The sequence below is a fragment of the Electrophorus electricus genome, chromosome 11 (assembly GCF_013358815.1).
Source record: "Electrophorus electricus isolate fEleEle1 chromosome 11, fEleEle1.pri, whole genome shotgun sequence".
NCBI lineage: Eukaryota > Metazoa > Chordata > Actinopteri > Gymnotiformes > Gymnotidae > Electrophorus > Electrophorus electricus.
The window spans coordinates 6,224,582-6,245,580 of record NC_049545.1 but is presented as its reverse complement, the minus strand read 5'-3'; the positions used below and the strand labels follow the sequence as shown (position 1 = coordinate 6,245,580).

The window sequence follows — 20,999 nt, the reverse complement described above, 5'->3', positions numbered from 1 at the left end:
TTTTACGTATTGCTGGAGGTTCTTAATCTATGTGCTCTCACAAATCCAATGCAGTTATTGGAGTTATTTGGGAAATTCTATCTTGAATGCTATAGAGGATATGAACACAGACTTAGTTAAAGATAGAGGACTGCTCTCTGCTCTTCCTACTGACTGACATAACACAGAGGCTTCAGGGGAGGCTGTAGTCATGGCCATCCACATAACATAATCATTCTCTCTTAAACACGTTTCTGCACTGGGCCTGAGTGAGTTCTTTGCTGGGAGCATCTGAGCACTTTGTAACCATCACCCTTTATGAGGAGCAAGTCAGAGGCAGAGTAAAACCAGTACTGGCCACAGGGCACAATCATGCAATACTGGGATACAGATTATGTCACAACATAACCTCTTCTCACTTTGCCTACAGCTTTTCAACTACTGGTAAAATTGGCAATTTAATCAGATGCATGGAAAATAACCAATAACATATAAAAACAGGCATTTAATTAAACATATCTAATTTACTGCATGCATTAGTTTAATGAACAAGAGCGTATTTGACAATAACCAATTAAGATAATATAATGGCTCTTTAAGACTTAAATCTACATATTTATCTTCAAACAAGGCAACATTTGAAGCCCCATGCCAATAAAATCTTCACTGATAGTTCTAGCTTGACACTGAGTCATATTGATATGACACTGGCCTGATTTGATATTGATATAATTGCTTTGGTTCTATCAAAAATCCCCAGACAAATATTTCTGCTCCCTTGTTCTCAGTCTTTCTGTGTCCATGGGAAATCCTCCTGTTTTGGAGATTCATTTTTTCACTTGTGCTAGTGTGGCATTTATTCAGTAGCAGTGACAGTTACAGCATGTCAATCCAGTCATCTTGTGAGCAGTAACTATCATAAGAAACCTGACAGCTGAGTCTGAAAACGCTTCTGTCCTTATTCTAATCTCATCGTTTCTTCAGTGTAACGGTGAAGGGACATTTCTTGATAACCTGTCCAGTATATGACCCATGTCAGTATCTAATTTACAAATGAATCATAATGAAATGAATCAGAAATACATAAATCACTACTGAGCCATTTAATCAGTGCTGTTATAAGGTTTTTAATTTTGCATCAGGGAAGGCACTCCCTCTGTCTCCCTTACTTGCGTCCTTTCTCGATGTTAATCACACTTTGGAGCTTTGAAGAAGGCACGGCTGACAGGTGATCAGTGTAAACATGTAGATTTTGCTCATGTGACCATGGTATGGAAGCTGAGAATGGACACTGAAGACTTATAATTAATGACACGATTCACATACTTACAGTGCTACTTGTCCCCACAATCTGTCTCCAGAACTTCTGTTCAGACACTGTGCCCAATTAGGCCTGGATTCAATTAACGCTATTCAGTGCCTGACTACATTTGTCACATCAAAGTGGCTCATCCCATAATGCAAGCTGCGACTGAGTTGCAAATTACATTATAAAAGACAGGCCATTCGATTTGAAGCAAAGTGTGACTTCTAATAATACAAATCCACAAGTACACAGAGAACATGGTGCAACTGTGGAAGGAGAGTAAAAAATAATAAATAATAAATAATAAAATCAATTAAAATTGGTTAGATGCATTAGAAGATTAAAAATGCATTGATAAAATAAAGGCCTGCCAAAATAGAGTACAAGAGCTCAAATATATGCATGAGAGAAGACCGAATTTTAAAAAACGCATGCTGGCCTGTATCCATGGATTTAAGAGACCTAGTGGGTTTATACTCTGTGCACGTCTGGGCATAATCTATTCAGTGATTTATAGACTAGTAGTAGTGCTTTAAAGCCAATTCTATAACTCACTGGAAGCCAGCGTAAATATTTGAGAACTGGAGTAATATACTCTCTTCTATTTGCCCTGGTTAGAAGGAGAATTCTGAAGAAGTTGTAGCTGTTTGAATGGACCTTTTGGGAAATGCAGTAAGGAAACCGGAAGACTGTTAGACTTAAAAACATGTTACAAAACAAGTTCTTCTCTATGTCTTGTTAGGGCAGTAAGCCTTTATTCTAGCTATATTCTTAAGATAAAATAAAGCATTGTGATGGTTGATTTGATGAGATCTAAGTCTATTAGAATTTCATTTTTTTACTAGGACTAGTTTTTATATCCCTAGTGTGACGGACGAGCGTTAAGCAGGATGAGGCACGTCGAACATAAACATACGTTTTATTCACACATGAAACATACACGTCTTAACACAGACTACTTGGATCAAACACCGACAACTTTGACGATACGAAACGAGACTTATATACACACATGACAATTACACACAACAGGGATCAGGTGAACGACACAAGAGGGCGTGGCAATACAGACACACAGACGCGCACACACACGCAGACTTGAGGGGGGAGGGGCCGTTCCGTGACACCTAGATTCAAGATGTGCACTAATTTTGAGATGCTCCTCTCTGTTGCTAAATATAATAAGCTCTGTTTTGTCTTTATTTATCTGAAGGAAATTCTGTCTCATCTAGTTAGTTATGTGCTCCGAAAAATAGACACAATGTCTATTGTGCCGTAATCTACATAGCTGTGGTAGGAAATTTTGTTGTGATGTAGAATTTGGTCTAATGGGAGCATATTAAGTAAAAGTGGACTGAACTGATCCCTGGTGCATTCTGCATGTTACAGTCTTCCTATCAGATTTAGAACTGCCAGTCCTGACGATGTAATAAGATCCACGGGTTTGTTATAATCCTACTTAATTTTCCAGTCTCTGTAGAAGTACTCTGTGCTCTACAGTGTCAAATGAAGCACCAAGATCTGGTAATATCGCGACTGACATTCATTTACCAGTTAGTATTCAGCACTCAAGACTACTGGGCCCCTCTTACCCCAGCCTCACTCTGTAGAGCTTCCTGCCATCCGGGAGGAGATACAGGAGCATCCATGCCAGAATCAGTTTGCTCAGGTCCAACTCAGAAGAAGATTCCAGGTGAGTTACTGCAGTGAGCTATAATAATGATGTAGAGTTATTCAAAATTGCAGTGAAGCACACAGGGTTTCCAGAGCAACAGTACACTGGCATAGACTGTATTATGTGACAGAGGGTATCTGGAGGCACTCATGTCCATTTCAACTGCAGCAGAGCCCTGAGGCCCACTGAGGTGTGATTGTGGGTCAGCATGCTGAATGTGGAAATCCAACTGTTCCTAGATGTGCTCCACAGGGTTGAGTTCGGGTGAGGTAGCAGTCCAGGGACGAACAGCAAATACACTGCTGTGTTCTTGCACCAACCTTGTGCAGTGAGATGGCCCATTATCTTCTTGTACCATTACCATCAGGAAAGATCATATGGGCACATGTACGGGTGCACGTGATCTGCTAGGATTGCCAAGTACCCACTGGCATTCAGAGACTCATGCAGTGGTCTTAGTGGTCCAAGGTCATGCCCCCACACATGTACAGTGCCACCACTACCCTTCGTTTGGCACACAGTTCTCACTTAGAGGCAGTTCTCATGCGTTTGGTAGTGTATACACCACCGTCCATCCACTTTGTGTAGCAGGAACCTGGATTTGACTGAGAAGGCAACATTTTTCCAATCCTCCACTGTCTAACTGCATTATTCCCATGCAAACTGGAGGTGACATTGATGTTAACATTGGTGCCTTAACCATGCATCTGCTTTGCAGGCCAGATGTCACTGTGTTCACTCAGTGGTGATCCCTGACACTTTCCTCATGGCTCCTGTGTACAGAGGTTAACTAGTCTACTGTTGCAGGAAGATTGCTCTGTACCACTTGCTGGAGTCGTCATTCCTCTGTGGCATCAGTGGCCCATGGAGCACCACTGTTATACCATTGGAAGGTATTCAATGTGCGAGAAGTCCATTCTGGAACATCCAACAAAGTTAGCGGTTTCCGAGATGTTGTCACCCGGTATTCTATTATCATGCCCTTTGGACAGTCAATTCATGCCAATACATCGATCATTTTGCTACAACTGACTGGTGTAGCAAACCTGCATCCCAGGAAGAGTTCATTCCAAATGTAGGATAGTCAAAATATTGTAATATGACAGAATATATATATATATATATATATATATATATTCAAAATGGTCATATCTCTTTTTTATATTGTAAAAAATTGTATATGTACAGAAAAGGCATTTATAAAATCTTTCTCTTACACCTGCTTTTGCACTGGGGATTTCATTTCCTTGTATTTGTAAGCAGTGAGAATAAAGTTAGATCATTTAGTGCCTTTATGACGGCAGTCCCAATACAGTCTCAGTTCGGAAATCCAATTGCAATTTGTCAAGATTTCCATTTACATATACAAATAATGGATAGCTGATTGTACATCACTTTCTAAAATATCTTACTTATGACAGGAAGATTTGAGATTGGTCTGTAGTATTGAAGCATTCAGAGTTTTCTTCTTCAGAAGTATCTTAATGGCAGCTGTTTTTAGTGTTTTTGAGAATATATGCCTGATATGTATGAGCTGTTAACGTCTCAGCAGATCAGCTGCTAGAGTTGAATATGTTTTTGAAAAAGTCAGGTGTCAAAATATCAATTCAACATATGGACTTTTTAAGAGGTCAGTCTGTGTTTTAAGTGTTTTAATGTAATAACCAAGTTGTATTGGTTGATGATGGAGATAATTCTCATTATTTGACTGTAATTTATTGATGATAAATTTTAAGTCTCTAATTTCATCATTGAAAAACATTAAGAGAAAAATGAGAAACATTAAATATTCAGATGTCGAACTGCTTATGAAACACATGCACACACATGCAGATATGCAATAGGAAGGATTTTTGATCACACACACACACACACACACACACACACACACACACACACACACACACACACACACACCTCTTCAAATTCTTGACTTTTAAATCTATGCTGGATCAAACTGGATTTCCCTGCACTATCATAGCTTGCTGCTGCGTGTACCCAGACTCTGAGAAACAGCAGAGATGCCAGTCCATGCTGGTTACATAAGCACCCAAATATAATGTAATTCAGTTTTTTAAAAATGAATTCATCCTAATCCCATACACCATTAAACAGAAGCCAGGAGATAGGACGATTTAAAAACAATGCTTAACAGTGCCTGTAAAGACTATATTTAACTGTATGGTAATTAGATGCTAATTTGTGCTTTTTTTGTAAACCCTAAAAACTGATGTGTGTAGCAGGAATAGAGAAAGGAGAAAGAGATAAGATGAAACAAGTACTGTAGTTGATGTGCTGTGGATTTTTGAGCCTACACAGTCACCTATAAATGGCAACGAAAACAAAACCACCACCAGTGTGGAGATAATTGTCTCCAGTATATGCTAATGAATTTGGCTGAATAGCTAATGTGGCTAAGATCGTTGCCTGGGCCAGTCTGGTTTAAATGCTATACCATGGTGACACACCTACAACCTCCCTCTTTTTTCTTTATTTTCTTTCTTCGTTTCTTTGGCTACAAAAGAAATTCTGAGCTTTTGGTTTATTCCAGGTGTGATAATTGAATAGTAACTGAAAAGCGAAGGAGAGCAGCATAATTAAACTGGCAGCTCATTTGGGGGGTCGAATATTCTCTGAACTTTGTGCTCCACTAACAATTAGCTATGACCTCGATTTGAGAAATGTTAAATATCTGCATGTTTATGGTAAAATGTCGCTAGACCAGATTCTGAAGAGTAGTAAAAGCAAGCCAAAATCTAACACATAACCTAACAACCGAGTTCCACATCTAAAACTCGCTCTTAGATGTGACGATGCATGTGCATGTGCATATAAGAGTGGGCATTATGAATGGGTGGCCCACTGTGGCCACTCCAGCTGAGAGATAAGGATGACCAGAGCCTGCACTGCTGAGTGGCCTCCTCTCTAATCCCTACACGGATGACACTCCAGCTGCCGCCAGCCGTAGGAAAGGGGAGCAGTACAGCCTCTGTAAGTGTGCTAGCATGGGTATAATGTATTAGGTTACAAGACTAATAGCAGCTAGACCTTTTAGGTTTACAGCAATACAGAACCTCCTTTTGTACCCAGTGCCTTTGGCTAGGGTCTCTGGCAACGACATACACAGTGATGCCCAACTTATGTGTGTGTCTTCATGGGCCTATGTGTGTTTGTTTGTGGTTTCTGTATGCATGTAGGATAGAGACAGTTCATGCAGACAGAGTGTTCTACTGGCCCTTTAAATGTCCACCTTACCCTGCTCCTGAAAACACTTACATATGGTTGCATTTAGTTTCTTTACCACAAGTGTTTAAAACAACTGGGTGGCACATTACCTAATGCCCCAGACATTTGTCTGATGGAAAAGTAAGGGACTGAGGGAATAGACAGGAAGTGTAATCTGTCAACATATTCATATACTGGTGACATAAACCTAGGATTTATGAATGAAAAGTAAGCCTCTTTATGGTGTATAATTGTACAGTACTGAAAAATGGCCAATGCTTCTAGAGTAAGAGGGTCTTATCATATTCTGTCTAATCCTGTAAAGTGCAGAGACCTATATCTGGCTCAAGCAACATTCTAGAGAGACACTAGACTGATTAAATTACTGTATGAGAGGGGAAAGTAACCGAAGAACAAAGGCGTGTTGCTAGACATCGGCCCTTTGTATACGTGTCTGGGTGTGCGTATGTGAGAAATGACTTGGTAAACACTGTAAGCTGGATCAGAGTTAAACAGGGGCCATCTGGATAGCAGCACGCACTCGAACCCTGGCCAAGCTGCCACAATTCCACAGTGCAGTACTCAAGGAGAGGAAAGAAAAGGGACAAGTCACCGCACACAGAGAGATGGAAGCAAAACACAAAAAGGTCAAATGAATACTGAGAGAGGAGGACCTGCAATTGCAAATAAATCCTGCATGCATTTTGAAGCAGACATTAGCAATACCATTACATAAATCCAAAAATAAGTGTGTGTGTGTGTGTGTGTGTGTGTGTGTGTGTGTGTGTGTGTGTGTGAACATACAGTCCCACATCATTAGAGAGGCATTGTTTATTCGATGTAAGATGCAATGGCAGGAAAATGAGAGCTCTTCATGTGGCAGTAAAACATTTAATTAAACCTTCCCAACATCACATTTGTGGGTGAGTGTCAATCCCTTTATTTCAAGCAGAGATTATCTCAACTAACAGAAGCATCCCCACTGCTGAAAAGGTGTGCTTTCCCTTTGTTTCCATAAAAGCGAAATGCCATCAGTCAGCAATCGTACTTGCTCTCAGTCTTGCACATTCCGCCAGAGTGAACCATCAGCCGCAAATATCAAATTAAAATTTAATTTGTTTTAAACCAGACAATTTGGTGCTTCGGTCTAGCATATCTAATGTCTCTCTCTCTCTCTCTCTCTCTCTCTCTCACTCTCTCTCTCTCTCTCATTCTGTGAGATGTTTGGTTTGCATCACTGCAGGTGATGTGTGAATCAGAGTGCTGAAATTCAGCGATCGACAGCCCCATCAATCACTAGTCGCACACACTCTGCTCACACATATCCACACACGCACACATGTACACGCGGTGTTTCACTTGTCAACGGCAGAATAAAACATGATGCGCTTTGGACGCGTGTCTCCGCTGGCCTCCGAGGAGGAAGACCCTCTCTGCGGAGGCAGCTTATTCCAGGAAACATGGCTATTTCCACCATCGTGCGCGATTTGAATCATAAATCATACAGTGGCGAGATCAGGTCAGGTCCAGATGGAGAAAGAAAGTAGGAGGGAGAGAGGGAGAAAGAGAGAGGAGAGAAGGAAGGAGAGTGAGAGAGAGGGGTTAGAGGGACAGGACTGCTGTGTTAAAGGCTGCACCAGGCCAGTGGGACTGCAGAAAGGGCGCATGGTAATACTGACATTTAATCAGGATGCCACAGAACGTGGTGAGAAAGAGAAACAGCACCAGCCGTGGCCTGAACAAGCCAGATCTCTGGGGATGGGGAGAGAGAGAGCTTTATAATCATCCCTTCATTATACAGTCCTTTTGATCCAGTGAGGAAATCACTACAGCAAAATGAGACTCTTAGGTTAAACTACTGCATCACTTTAAGATGGAGACACGCATACACACGCATGCACCCAGACCCACACACATATATACGCACAAGCTCTCTCATTAGAATACGTTAATGAAGCTGCTGCATCCCAGTGCAGACAAAAACAACCTTACTTTTGGCCGTTCGCATTCTTGAGGTTCTGTCTCTTTTATAAGTACAAAGGTAACCTTGGGGTTTCTACAAATACAAACAACTCCATAAAGGGTGCCGCGAGCCTCTTCTTCTAGTTGTTTTATTACTCTCCCTGTTTTTCCACTCTGTTTAACATAGGTTATATGTTAGGGAGATATTTAACAGCAGTCCCTATATCCTCTCTCTCTTACACTCACACACACACAAACACAGAGATTAGAGGAATGCTAAATGTGGACGTCTGAATAATTCATTGCTCACGCCCCTGACTACGGTCCCTGTGCTAATCTTCTTCTGGAAGCGTGAGCGTCCCTGTCTCAGCATGCCAGGAATCAGGCCGAGACCCCTGCTGCCTGATCACTTTGCCATCTGATCACCTTTCCGCTTGATCCGCATGCTGTCTGATTCCTCTCCTGTCTGATCACCCCGTGGCCTGATCCCTCTGCAGCTTGATCTCCCTGCCAGCTGAGAAGTTCCGGCACCCACGCACACCCGACAGCTGCGGTCCGCTGCCATAATGCCACTCATGCCACCCTGCTATACCCTGTGCAACCCTATCCTCGTCCTCGCTGATAGTTTTGGGCTGGTCACACGGCCGGGCTCACCTTTAATTGCAAACACGTTTATGGAAACGCATAAAGAAGGTTAGGTGAGGGGAAATGTGGAAGGATGAGGTATGCACGACCAGGCTGTGACTGCTAGAGGCACCAGGGGCTCTGATGGAACATATCTGACATGAGTCAGAGTCATCAACATGGACAGACTCCAGAGTGAGTACGGTAGAAGTGAGAGAAATGCAATAGATCTTTAAAATCTTTTGTCTCCTTTACTCTCTCTCTCTCTCTCTCTCTCTCTCTCTCTCTCTCTCTCTCTCTCTATCTATCTTTGTTCATGATATGGGTTCCCAGTACCTCACAAGAGCTGTTTTATTGACATTTTGTGCTGTTTGTACATCAGGGAATCACGAGAGGCAAGTAGAAGTTAAACACAAAGAGGCAAAGAGAGAGCGAGTCAGTGACTACAAGCATGTAGGAGAGAGTTAGTAAGTCAGTCACGTAACTTTCTACAACTCCAAAAAGTACCCATAGATGTGTGAGCAACCCCAATAAAAGCCCAGCTATCTCCTTCGGTCTCCTTTACCAGATGTTGTCCGTGGTTCACACAGCTCTCAGATGTCGTGGCAGTAATTCACGGGATTCATAAAGATGTTCACTTATTTTGATGATTTTCAGTAATGCTGGGTGAATAAGGGTCTTTTTAATGGAGATGAGAGATAAAACAGTTAATCATTCATTTGAAGCACGATGAGGGAAACACACAGGATCAGCTGCACAGACTATCCATATATAATCACTGCCAGTTCAATATATCACGTCACTTGCTCTCTTTCACACAGTTACGTACACACAGACACACGTACTTGCTCCCATTCACAGTTATGCACACACACACACACACACACTCACACACACACACACACACACACACACACACACACACACACACACTTACTTACACCCACTCATCCTCTGTTTGAGTCTCAAAGCAAAGTTGACAAAAGGATTAAAAAAATGAGCAAAATTGAAAAGTGAGATTTCAGTCTCTAGATGAACCATTTTTCCACTTTACAAAAAGGCCAGAAAAAAAGGTCTTTCCTTTAGACAGTCACTGCAGCGCTATTCTGACGAGGGCATGTTTTGGCAGACGAGCCTGTCTGAGTCCACTGCATTCAGCGATATCCTGCTAATCTACATGCCCACTTTGCAAGTAAAAGGATGAAGAAGTTATTCTGCTGAAATGTTAATATTTAATCTGTTGTTTATGGTTTAATAATAATAATTCATCAAAAATGAGGCCATTAAGAATCATGGATTATTAACAGTGTGGAGATTATTTACGAGCTGTCTGGGGTGAAAGCACTGCATAAGCTATAATGGGAAAATGAGAGAGTCACATGGGACGCACACAACCCAGTAATGACAGGAACAACATGAACAAGGAAGAGAGAGAGACACACACACACACACACACACACACACACACACACACACATTAATGACAAAAACCACCAGTGTAAAAGCAGCCCAAGCCTCTGTCCTCAGAGGCCTCTGTGCATTATTCAGAGAGTGTTAATAATTAAGCTGTGTACTCATTTCAAATCATGTATCTACAGTCCCAGTCACTGCTACAGTTCGGGCAGCTCAGTGTGAACCGGCCGGACTGAGAGATAAAGCGACTCCGACGCACCAAGGCCTGCCTCCGGGGAAGCCATGCAGCGGAGACGCACAGGGCTGGCCCCTGGTGCTCTGCGGGACTCAGACTGCAGCTCCGCTTCCAACAGTGCCTGAGCTGCTCTCGGACCAGTCTCAGAGGATACCACATCTTTGTGAGCCAATCAGAAATAGAAGAGTGTGCTGGCTCTGGAATAAAAGTAGCTTGATAATGCAGAAGGAAAGGCTCATACGATGAATGTTTCGCCGATGTCCTTAGTCATGCTCAGGCATGATATGAAGTAATGTTACACAATATATGATGTAGTCAGGGGCTACACTTGGGGAATCCGGCAAACGTTCAGCTGCATGCCCTGCATAGGTCATCTCTCTTCCATACAGTGACCTCAACTTCACAGAGCAGGTAGTGAACAGACAGATGCGTAGACACCACTAATCAGCACACCTTAAGCCAAAAGCAACCTCTCCCGGTCTCCGATACAGGCTCCCTGAAGCCTGAGTGATGTCATGGCTTTCTCCCAGCTGAGTGTGTTACATAATCTAGTCAAGTGTCCCAGAAGCTCTTGTGATGACGTCACTCACTGAGCCTGGCCTTGCTGTCCATGCCGCGGGGAAGTGGGGGGAGAACTAAATGGGGCAAATGTACATCCGCCCGACAGCAGAGTGTAAAAACCCAACAGGGCAGCTAAAAATATGCCAGAGAAGAAACCAGAGAATGAAGCATTTGCGGAGATGGCCCCTCCATTGAGAGGCACGACCAGCGGCCCCTCCATTGTGGAGATGGCCCCTCCATTGAGAGGCACGACCAGCGCTACTGCACACCTCTGCACCATGCTGGAGTCGGGTGCAGATCAGACACTGCGTGGAAACGTGTCAGGTGGCAGGATGATGTGCAGAGAATAGGTTGAAGGTCTTGAAGTGCGGGCGAGAGGAAGGTGGTTTTCAGGGTAAGTGCCCCCTGCCGGAGGAATGGGCCGGTGTGGCCCCAGCGCCTTTCTGCCGACTCCGAACACAGCCGGAAAAAAAAGAAAAATCGGGCCATCCAACAAAGTCCCGCCCTCAGCCCTACTCATAAACCTTTTGCCAAAAAAGCACAATCCTGTCAAAAGATCATGCAAAAGCTCAAAAGCCACAGCAAAGAGTATATTCAGACGACGTCTGGGTGGCCGTCCTGTGAGGCTAGCTGCGTGGGGAGGAATGATCTGGACCTTCCTCTCTCTGCTCTGCCACTGATCAAATGTAAATTCCAGCACCACTGTGGACAAGCTCATCAAAGGAAAGAACCAGAGGAGTCTTGTCTCCAGCGCACCCACACACCCATATGCACAGACTGCAGTTCTACATGCTGTGCAATTATACACAGAGGGACAAAGTTTTTTGCACTGAGCAGTGGACAGCACAGAGAATGCCATGTACATGGCGTCCCATCAAAAGCCACCTGCCTTTAATTGGCCTCTGCACTATTCTGCAGCCAAACCTTACTGCTGTTTCAGGTTAGCAGGGCCCTGCATAAAAAAAAAGGAAAGGTCATTGAGGGATGGATTTCTAAGAAGAAGAAAAAAGAGCAACCTTTAGAGAATTTAAATATCTCACACAAAATGAGATTTCAAAGTTCATAAAATTCAGCATCTCTGTGTGATTCTGGATGACCTGCAGGTGAATTCAATTTCCCTGAAGAAGAGGCTCCCTTGGGCCCTCCGTGCTTCAGTATCCGTCTCCCTCTTCTGCAGAGGCCACAGTCCGTAGTCACCTCACACTGATCTTCATTATGGCTGAAGATCTGCATTAATGAGATATACTGGGCAGCGATGTCATGGCAGGCTTTGATTTATTGCTCTAGTTCGAGTCATTCGGGGAAATCCCAATTAGCTGCTAAGACACACAGGTTTCTTAGAAAACAATGAGGGATGGGGTTGGGGGCAGTTGTGCCGTCACTGGTGATGTCTAAAGAGTGTCCTCAGACGAGTTCATCTTCTATAAACACTCTCTCACAACAACATTTTAATGAATTAAAGGGGAAAATAAGAGTCAGTAAGGCTATGCCCTCTGAGTGCTTTTCGAAATTCTTGATAGTGTTGATATTCATATGCAATTTATCCTTCATGACATTCTGAAAATGAGCTATTAAACAGTTTCCTGCAATTCTAATAGAAATTCTCCAGACAGGCAGGCCTGGCAGAGATTAGAGATGCATTCATTCTCAGAGAGAAACGGTCCGGGCCCTGCAGTCCTGTCCGGCTCACAGCTGGTGCAGTGGTAGTGAAGTGTAATCAGCTGATGGCCTGCACCTTAGGAAGCTCGACTGATAACGGGGATCGTGTAGTCTCTCATGGAGGCTCTCCGTCTTACCTTTGCCTCCCACAAGTGTTCAGCCCTCTGCCTTCTTTATTTTTTTTCCTTTTTATATATATATATATATATATATTTAATTTTTTTTTATTTTCTTACTCACTATTATCCCTTAAGTGTTGTGTGTTTATCTATAGATTTTGTACTTCGTTTAATTCACTGTAATTCTTTGATTTTCAACAGCAGGCCTGGCCTTTATAACCCCCCGTACGATGCGGTCTATTAAGATCCCTGCAAGAGCTGTCAGACAGGAGACCTCAATTCACACAGCTTCTTATTGCCTGGAGTGTCTGTGGTGTGTGTATGTGTGCGCCTGTGGGAGAGAGAGAGTGTGTGTGTGTAGCCCTTTCAAACACGGGAGCCGCGGGCTAGCACACCCTGTCAGCAGTCATGACAGGCACTCGTGTTTGAACAGTAGAGCGAGGCTTCGCACCGGGTCCCCTGGACGACATGCCTCTGACGGTGCTGTGTGAGTCCAGTGGCAGCATGCTCGACAAGCACTAACATGGCTCCTCTCACCACTCACTAGCACCCTGCGTCAGAACCGGCAGGCGAGACCTGAGGGTCTCAAGCACATGTCAGCACAGAGCTTCTCCCTCTGTAACACACAAGGTTTCCCACTGTACAGCCTGACGTGCTATCAGCATCCTCTAATAAGAGGAATTATGCTAAATAACAATATACACATGCTATGTATTAAACAATATACACATGCATTAGCCCTAATGATGAATGATTCCACTGTAGGAAATACAAGCGTAACAGATCATGTACAATTCAACATACATATTCAGTACCATTTCACAAACTGGGGGCCTGAGTGTATTCTGTGTGGCTGTCATTTAAGCTATAGGAAGTTTGATGTCCGTGATATGGAAAACTTGCAATGTTTGGCAACAATACAAGTGTGTGAGGGCATAAAGAGGCAGTTAGGGAGTGAGAAGGAGAATGAGCTGCAGAGAGAGAGAGAGAGAGAGAGAGAGAGAGAGAGAGAGAGAGAGAGAGGGAGAGAGAGAGAGAGAGAGAGACAGAGAGAGAGAGAGAGAGAGAGAGAGAGAGGGAGAGAGAGAGAGAGAGAGAGAGAGAGAGAGAGAGAGAGAGACAGAGAGAGAGAGAGAGAGAGAGAGAGAGACAGAGAGAGAGAGAGAGAGAGAGAGAGAGAGACAGAGAGAGAGAGGGAGAGAGAGAGAGAGAGAGAGAGAGAGGGAGAGAGAGAGAGAGACAGAGAGAGAGAGAGAGAGAGAGAGAGAGAGGGAGAGAGAGAGAGAGAGAGAGGGAGAGAGAGAGAGAGAGAGAGACAGAGAGAGAGAGAGAGAGAGAGAGAGAGAGAGAGACTGCATTGCATATAGGCTGCATGCTCACTAGTCTGCTGAGTAATGTCACATTTTCCCACCTCTACTTGCCCCACTCGCTCCTCACCCTTCCCAACAAACCGCCCCCCTCCACACCCCTCCCCTCTCCCCTGACTCTTCTCATAATCTCCTCTCAAAATCCTCCCAGACTGTAGAAATCATCTGCAGTACAATATGCAGTCAATCTATTTTTGGGTATGCCAGAAACATGCATTTGCAGGCTACTAACACATACCAGGATCAAAGGGCTCCAAATCAGGGAACAAAACAGGTGCCTTTTCCAAAACAATGTCTGCGTCTGCTTCCACCCAATCCTTGCCAAAGTATATGAAACAAGCCCAAACCAAACAAATGACCCACATGAAGCCAAATGGTGAGACAATTTAAAAGAATCTGGAATACAGGAGCCATAAGTTTCAACCAGAGACAGAAAATAGGTTGTGACTAAAAAAGAAACTATTTATACAAGCCCCTGCACAGAACTATTTGTCTTGCTGTGCCCAATTCTATGCTATGTCTATGTTATGTTACACCTAATTACATCTCATGGCCCGGTCTCTGCTGTTCAACCACACCCGTGGAAATGTGTCCTGGCCATCTCTCCACTTGAGGCACGTCTCACATTTCTCACTGCAGACACTGGCTGCTTATGTAATAGGGTTACAGTCAGTGAAGGCATGGTTGGAGCTGACTGCACTCAGAATACAAAGCAGATTCAAACTGAAAGCTATGGGCAGTGTTTGTCGAGCTGTTGATATCTCATTCTGGCAAATCTCATCACCGCATCACTAACACTATGCTCACATGAAACTATAGCGCAGCTTTGTATTCCTGGTTGTGGACTGTGTGTGTGTGTGTGTGTATTTAATTAGACATGATGTGATGTGTTAAGGATGTTGCAAGCTTTAAAACAGGCCTGAGGGGCACATGTACTAGTAGAACGCATAGGTCAAACCTCAAAATCTGATTATGCACCGCTAACACACACATATACACGTACACACACAAACACAGACACACACTCAGATACAGCCTTGTCTATTATTCATCTCATCTCACTAGGTTTCTTACAAATGGACATATATTGACCCTTACAAGAGACCTCAACCTCTGCCTCCAAAGTACACACACACACAAACACACAAACACACACCTACACCTTTTGCACTGTGACCTTCTCCTGCACATGATAACACTAAGGCCTGTAGGTACTCCGTCCTTCCAAAGCCACAGTGGCGTGATGTTCTAATTGTGCTCTCAGTCTGCAGGACATTCCCTTTTTAGAGTCACCTCAATGCCACATTACCTTGACTAATCGGTCACTATATATACTCTCCATTCTAAACAAAAAGAAACATCTGGCCCCTGACGTGATGAAGGAGAAGGACAGCTTATTCTGAGAGAGAAATATGCATTTTAGGACAAGAGGCAGAGGTATCCTCTGTGACACACACACACACACACACACACACACGAGACCTTTTTTCATCCAGGAATTTCTGCAGCTGACATGGATCGTGATCCAGAGGGACTGAAAGACAGCCATGGATGTCAGGTGTTCCAGCTGCAGTGGTGCAGCGGTCTCTAAGGCAGTAGTCTGGGTGACAAACAGAGATACCTCCCATCTATGTGCCATGACCGGCGGCAATATGATGCCCAGCAGCCATGCTAACAATGAGCAGCGGATGGGGGAATATGGCTTACTGTAAAGCGTCTATGCTGAAAAGCCTCAGGAGGCAGGATGTGATACGCATATATCTCAAATTAGACACACACACACGCGCGCGCACGCGCACACACACGTGCAAACACACACGAGCGCACGCACACACACACACGCACACACACGCGTACATACACACGCACACACACATGTGCACACACACACACGCACACACACACACACACACACACACACACACACACACACACACACACACACACACATTTCCATAAATTACTAGTATTGTCGCTGCGACAGGAAGATGACAGTAATGGTGTTCACAGTAGCAGGTTCCCCCCAAGTGCTTTTTTATCCTGTTATGGCGTTCCCCCGGAAGCCTGTTTAAGCGTCTCTCTCTCTCCTCAAGCCCCGGATTTCTACTTTAGCCTTTTCCATAAATCTCTCCTCAAAAGCACAGGAGGGAAAGCTGCTTGGCGGCGGGGCAGAGCCGAGGCAACACCCTGCGAGGGGGGCTGAGATCGAACGCCGGCCAGCTTGGATCACCCCCACCAATACTGCCCTTATGCTGTCTCCACCTTGTTCATGTTCCATAGTTGCTGTGGATGAAAGTAAACATGTACATCTCTGTGTTTGGAATGAGTCCACAAGTGACACAGGAACCTGTTTACCATTTTCTCACTTGTCAGAAGGCTTGCCATTTCTTAGCTTCCCCGTTCCTCCATGCGTTTGGGAAAATATTTGCTGGGGGGAGGGGGTGTTGTGTAAGTCATCACTAGCTTTCAGTGAGATCATTTTCTGCTCTGCCTAAATGGTTTAAAAATCTTTCAGTGCTAGTGCATTTCAGCTTCAAGAAGACAAGGTTAATGTAGCCAGGTATAAGTCTGGCTACAAATCTAAAAGCGCGACAAGCCGAACCTGCAGTGGTGAATGGGAGGTCATCAGGCCCTTGCACGAAAATCTCTTTTAATGGTTTGAGCCTCCTGTGGCAGAAAGTAATTGGGATTAAAAACGCCTGAGGAATTCAGCAGCATGCAGTTACAACGAGGGAAGGAGTGAGGGGAAGAGAGATTGAGATATATAGAGATGGGGAGAGGGAGTGAGGGAGAGAGTGACAGAGAGAAGGAGACAGAGGCGGAGGGAAAGAGAGAAAGAAAAGGAGAGTGAGAGATATTTCAAGACCGGGTTTTACGCAGCACTACAAATAACTAAACCAAATGGGAAATGTACATAAAATGTTTGAAAAAGAAATGGGGAAATATGATGAAATGTGACAATTTCAAAGGAAGGAAATATATCAGTACTTTTTATACCACTATATACAGGCTTTAGAAGTTAAGAAAAATAAACCAATTGGATTTTCTCACCCTATAGTCAGTGTAACATTTAATAGTGTTTCTTCTTGCTGCATTAATGCAGTAATCAATCATCCTAAATCACTTTAAAAAAAAATCAAAGATTAAATTCTTCAAAGTCTTCCAGTCTTTACCTTGTGAATTAATCTTCCTACCACTTGACTTTGCACAGCTGTACTAGTCAAACAGACAATGCAATGCCTGACATGAGGAGAGATCAAACTGTAAACAATGCCATCATTGTTTAGATATTGACATTTATCCTGAATTAAGAACGTCAAGACTGCTGGCACAGGATTCCTCAGGACTCCAGGGAGGATACTGGAATAAATAGGCTGGCAAATAACCAGGCTGATCATGTGTCAGCTGAGAAGCATGAAGTACTTCTGACCATCATAGCACAATCATTAGAGAGGGAAGCTGCAAGTCAAAATAAGTGTTATAAGTCACATTGGGGATATGTGCAACAATCAGCTTCAGAATGTCCAAGGAGACAGAATGAAAAAAACAAAATTGTGCTTAGTCCTCTATCTATCTATCTATCTATCTATCTATCTATCTATCTATCTATCTATCTATCTATCTATCTATCTATCTATCTATCTATCTATCTATCTATCTATCTATCTATCTATCTATCTATCTCTCTCTCTCTCTCTCTCTCTCTCTCTCTCTCTCTCTCTCTCTCTATATATATATATATATATATAAATACATATATATTCAAAAGTATAGTGAAGTACACTTAGTTTCCAGAGAAACAGGACGTTTCGGACAGAGGTCTTTCATCAGCTGTGCAAGAACTTTGCTTACACAGCTGATGAAGGACCTCTGTCCGAAACGTCCTGTTTCTCTGGAAACTAAGTTTACTTCACTAAACTTCGGAATGACTTTTGAATGAAGGACCTCTGTCCACAACACTTTGAATGAAGGACCTCTGACTAGGATACTTCTGAATGAAGGACCTCTGTCCAAAATGTTTTGCTTATCTGGAATCTTTGTGTACTTTGCTACAATTTTAAATATCTCTACATATATTGCTACAGCACACTGCAGTTACTCACTTGCAGTCTTCTTCGGATTTATACGTGTGTGTGTTTGTGTGTCTGTTTATATGTGTGTTGTGTGTGTTGTGTGTGTGTGTGTGTGTGTGTGTGTGTGTGCTCATATGTGTTTGTCTGCAAATCACTGCATGGGGTGGGCAGCCAGCCACTTTCTCATAAGATGCTCATATATTCCAACAGCCATGAGCATCCTTCTCCTGCACTGCCCCACCTGAGTAATAGCCAACCTCGGCCTTTCCCTCACCCTGCTCCCCACCCACTCACCACCCACAGTCTCTCCATCCCTGGAACTATGTCCCTCGCTCACACTCGTTTTGTTTTCTTAAAAACAGGAATACAGACTTCAGAGAAGTGATTAAAATGATTTGAGCACCGGCAGAGCATGCCCTGCTGTGCGGCGTGCCGCGTGGGAGTGCTGAGTGGTAATTTCATGTGAAATTAGCGCTGTGGAGAGGAGCCCCGAGCCAGCTGCGACAGCAGGGTGGTAGCGACGGGAAGGCCTCGCCCGCCTTCCACACACACACCACCGTGCGCTCCGTTCACCGTCGGTGCACGGAGGCCACGCCCCTTGAGGCTCATACGCGTGCCATACGGCTCGACTCTCCTACCTTCTCCGCTTGTCTGCTTGACAGATGACACAGCCTCTGCATCGGGAGCGTGGCGCACTGAGCCATGCCGGACTGGACCCGTGAGATCGAAGAAGATGCTCGGTGCAAGCGGGGAGGCAGAACAGGAGCCCAGCGTGCTGCTGGAGTGAGCCAGGCCACTGGTGTCCCCTTATCAGCTCTGTTCCCGGAGCTGGTACACAGTCTGCTGCAACAGGGTCCCTGAGGGAAACTCAGCAGCAACACGTGCTCAGTGAGGGCTGGAATTAGAGCCCCTGACCTAACGCTTGGTGACCTACCAGGTTCATTATCTGCAAACGTGAACCACAGTTGTAAGTGTATCCTGATCCCTGACACTGTGTATGGGGTCTAATGAACTGCTGATGAGTGTTCACTGACCCATAATCCATTCAGGATTAGCGAGAATGACCTCAGTAATCATGGCTGAGATATAGTATGCGCAGATAGACTGAAGAAGACATTATAGAAATGAGGGCTAGCACACACATACTGAAAATTGGTTTGCACCTGGTAGATTACTGACTCCCTGTATGTTGCCAACTTGCTGTCCAGAGTTCTCACTCGATGGCATCCTTAGACTCTAGCCTGTTCCACAGACACAACAAAACACTTTCAGGAGTCACTCTGGAGGAGAGCATTAACAAAATACTGTAAACATAAATGTAAAATGTATATTAACATTAGCATTATGATGTAAAGAAAATCTGTGATGTAAATTAATGTAAATTTAAAGGAATTAATAAGAATGAGTGGAACTTCTTCTGTTTGCATCATGTTGGTGTAGTCAAACATACAGAATCCCTATTATATAGATAAAAAGATATCTGCCATATATCAGTCATTCTATCTCCTTGTAAACCTAACAATAAATTGCCGAAACACTCCACCAGTGTTCATTTAGCTGGTAGTCAAAAGCTCACAACTTTGAGCATTTTTAAAGTAAAGCTCAAAGCATTATTAGTATAGATAAACATCTGTTGATTCATTTAACTTCTAAACTAAGATATCAGTAGGATAAAATGTCACTCAAGATTCAGAAACTGGTGTTTATATTTGTATATTTGCGGCTATTTTATATAAATCAGCATTTGATCTAAAAGTCCCAGAATTGGCCAGGCTCAGGGAGAAATGGCAACAAGCACTCTGACCCCAGTTCTCCTCTCTCAGAGGGATAACAATCAAATCAACTCATCAGCATAGCTCCCAGTCTGTCACACATCAGCAGCTTGAAACAGCAGGGCAGACAATGTGACTTGATGGATGAAGAATTCATTTACAGCACATTAGCATTAGTAATCAAGCTAATCACTGCACTGCCTGGGTGTGATGAAGAACGTCTGAATGCTTTGGGTAAGCCAGGCAGCTGCAGTGTGAATTTGCGTGAAATGAATTTAAAATTCCATACATTACATAGACTATAGTGAAATGAGAGTGGGGAAGAGTCTTTCTGAGCCAGTCCCCAAGAGGATTATGAAGGATGTGTGTGTGTGTGTGTGTGTGTGTGTGTGGCAGAGAGACAGAAAGAGAAAGTTGTTTTTGAGTGAGAAGATAGGAGGAACAGAGAAAGAAAAACGAGAAAGTCAACTAATTAAAGAGAAGCAAGTTATATGAATTCTTCATCTAAATCTGGACAATTTAGAGTAATCATGGCAGGGCTAAAAAAGCAGAAAGTCTAATGTAATCTTTTTAAAGCCAAATGTGGAAATAGAGGTAGTAAAATGCAAAATAAATAAGGAAACTTAACCAGTGCCAAGGTGCCTGGCTTTTTGTGTGTTTGGGTTTGTATGTGTGTGTACGGGAGGGGGGCAACTCGCGCAACTGGCAAGATCAGGGAGATGCTTGGCTGGGACGTTATCCTCCTAAAACAGGACCCCAAGTAGGAACATTTACTGACTCTGCCTATGGAAACACGCAAGCACACGGGAACAACGAGCAGCTCACCTCAACACCTCAGTCAACAGAGAGCAGCAACAGCAAACAGCTCCCTGAAAACAAGCCTGCATCTCTCCTTTCTTCTGTGCTGTGGGATAACCTGCATTTCTTCTTTATCTGAACTGGCTTGTGCAGAAAATCCACAATGATTAGAGATCAAAGATTAGAACTGTCAGACATCTGGCTGTATGCAATAGTACTTCCTACTGAATT

General features: G+C 43.6%; 1 protein-coding gene across 3 annotated transcripts in view; it reads right to left on the bottom strand.

Annotated features, from left to right (window-relative positions):
- slc24a3 (solute carrier family 24 member 3) overlaps positions 1 to 20,999 on the bottom strand; it is a 60,115-nt gene that overhangs the window by 20,032 nt on the left and 19,084 nt on the right. The window lies entirely within an intron of this gene.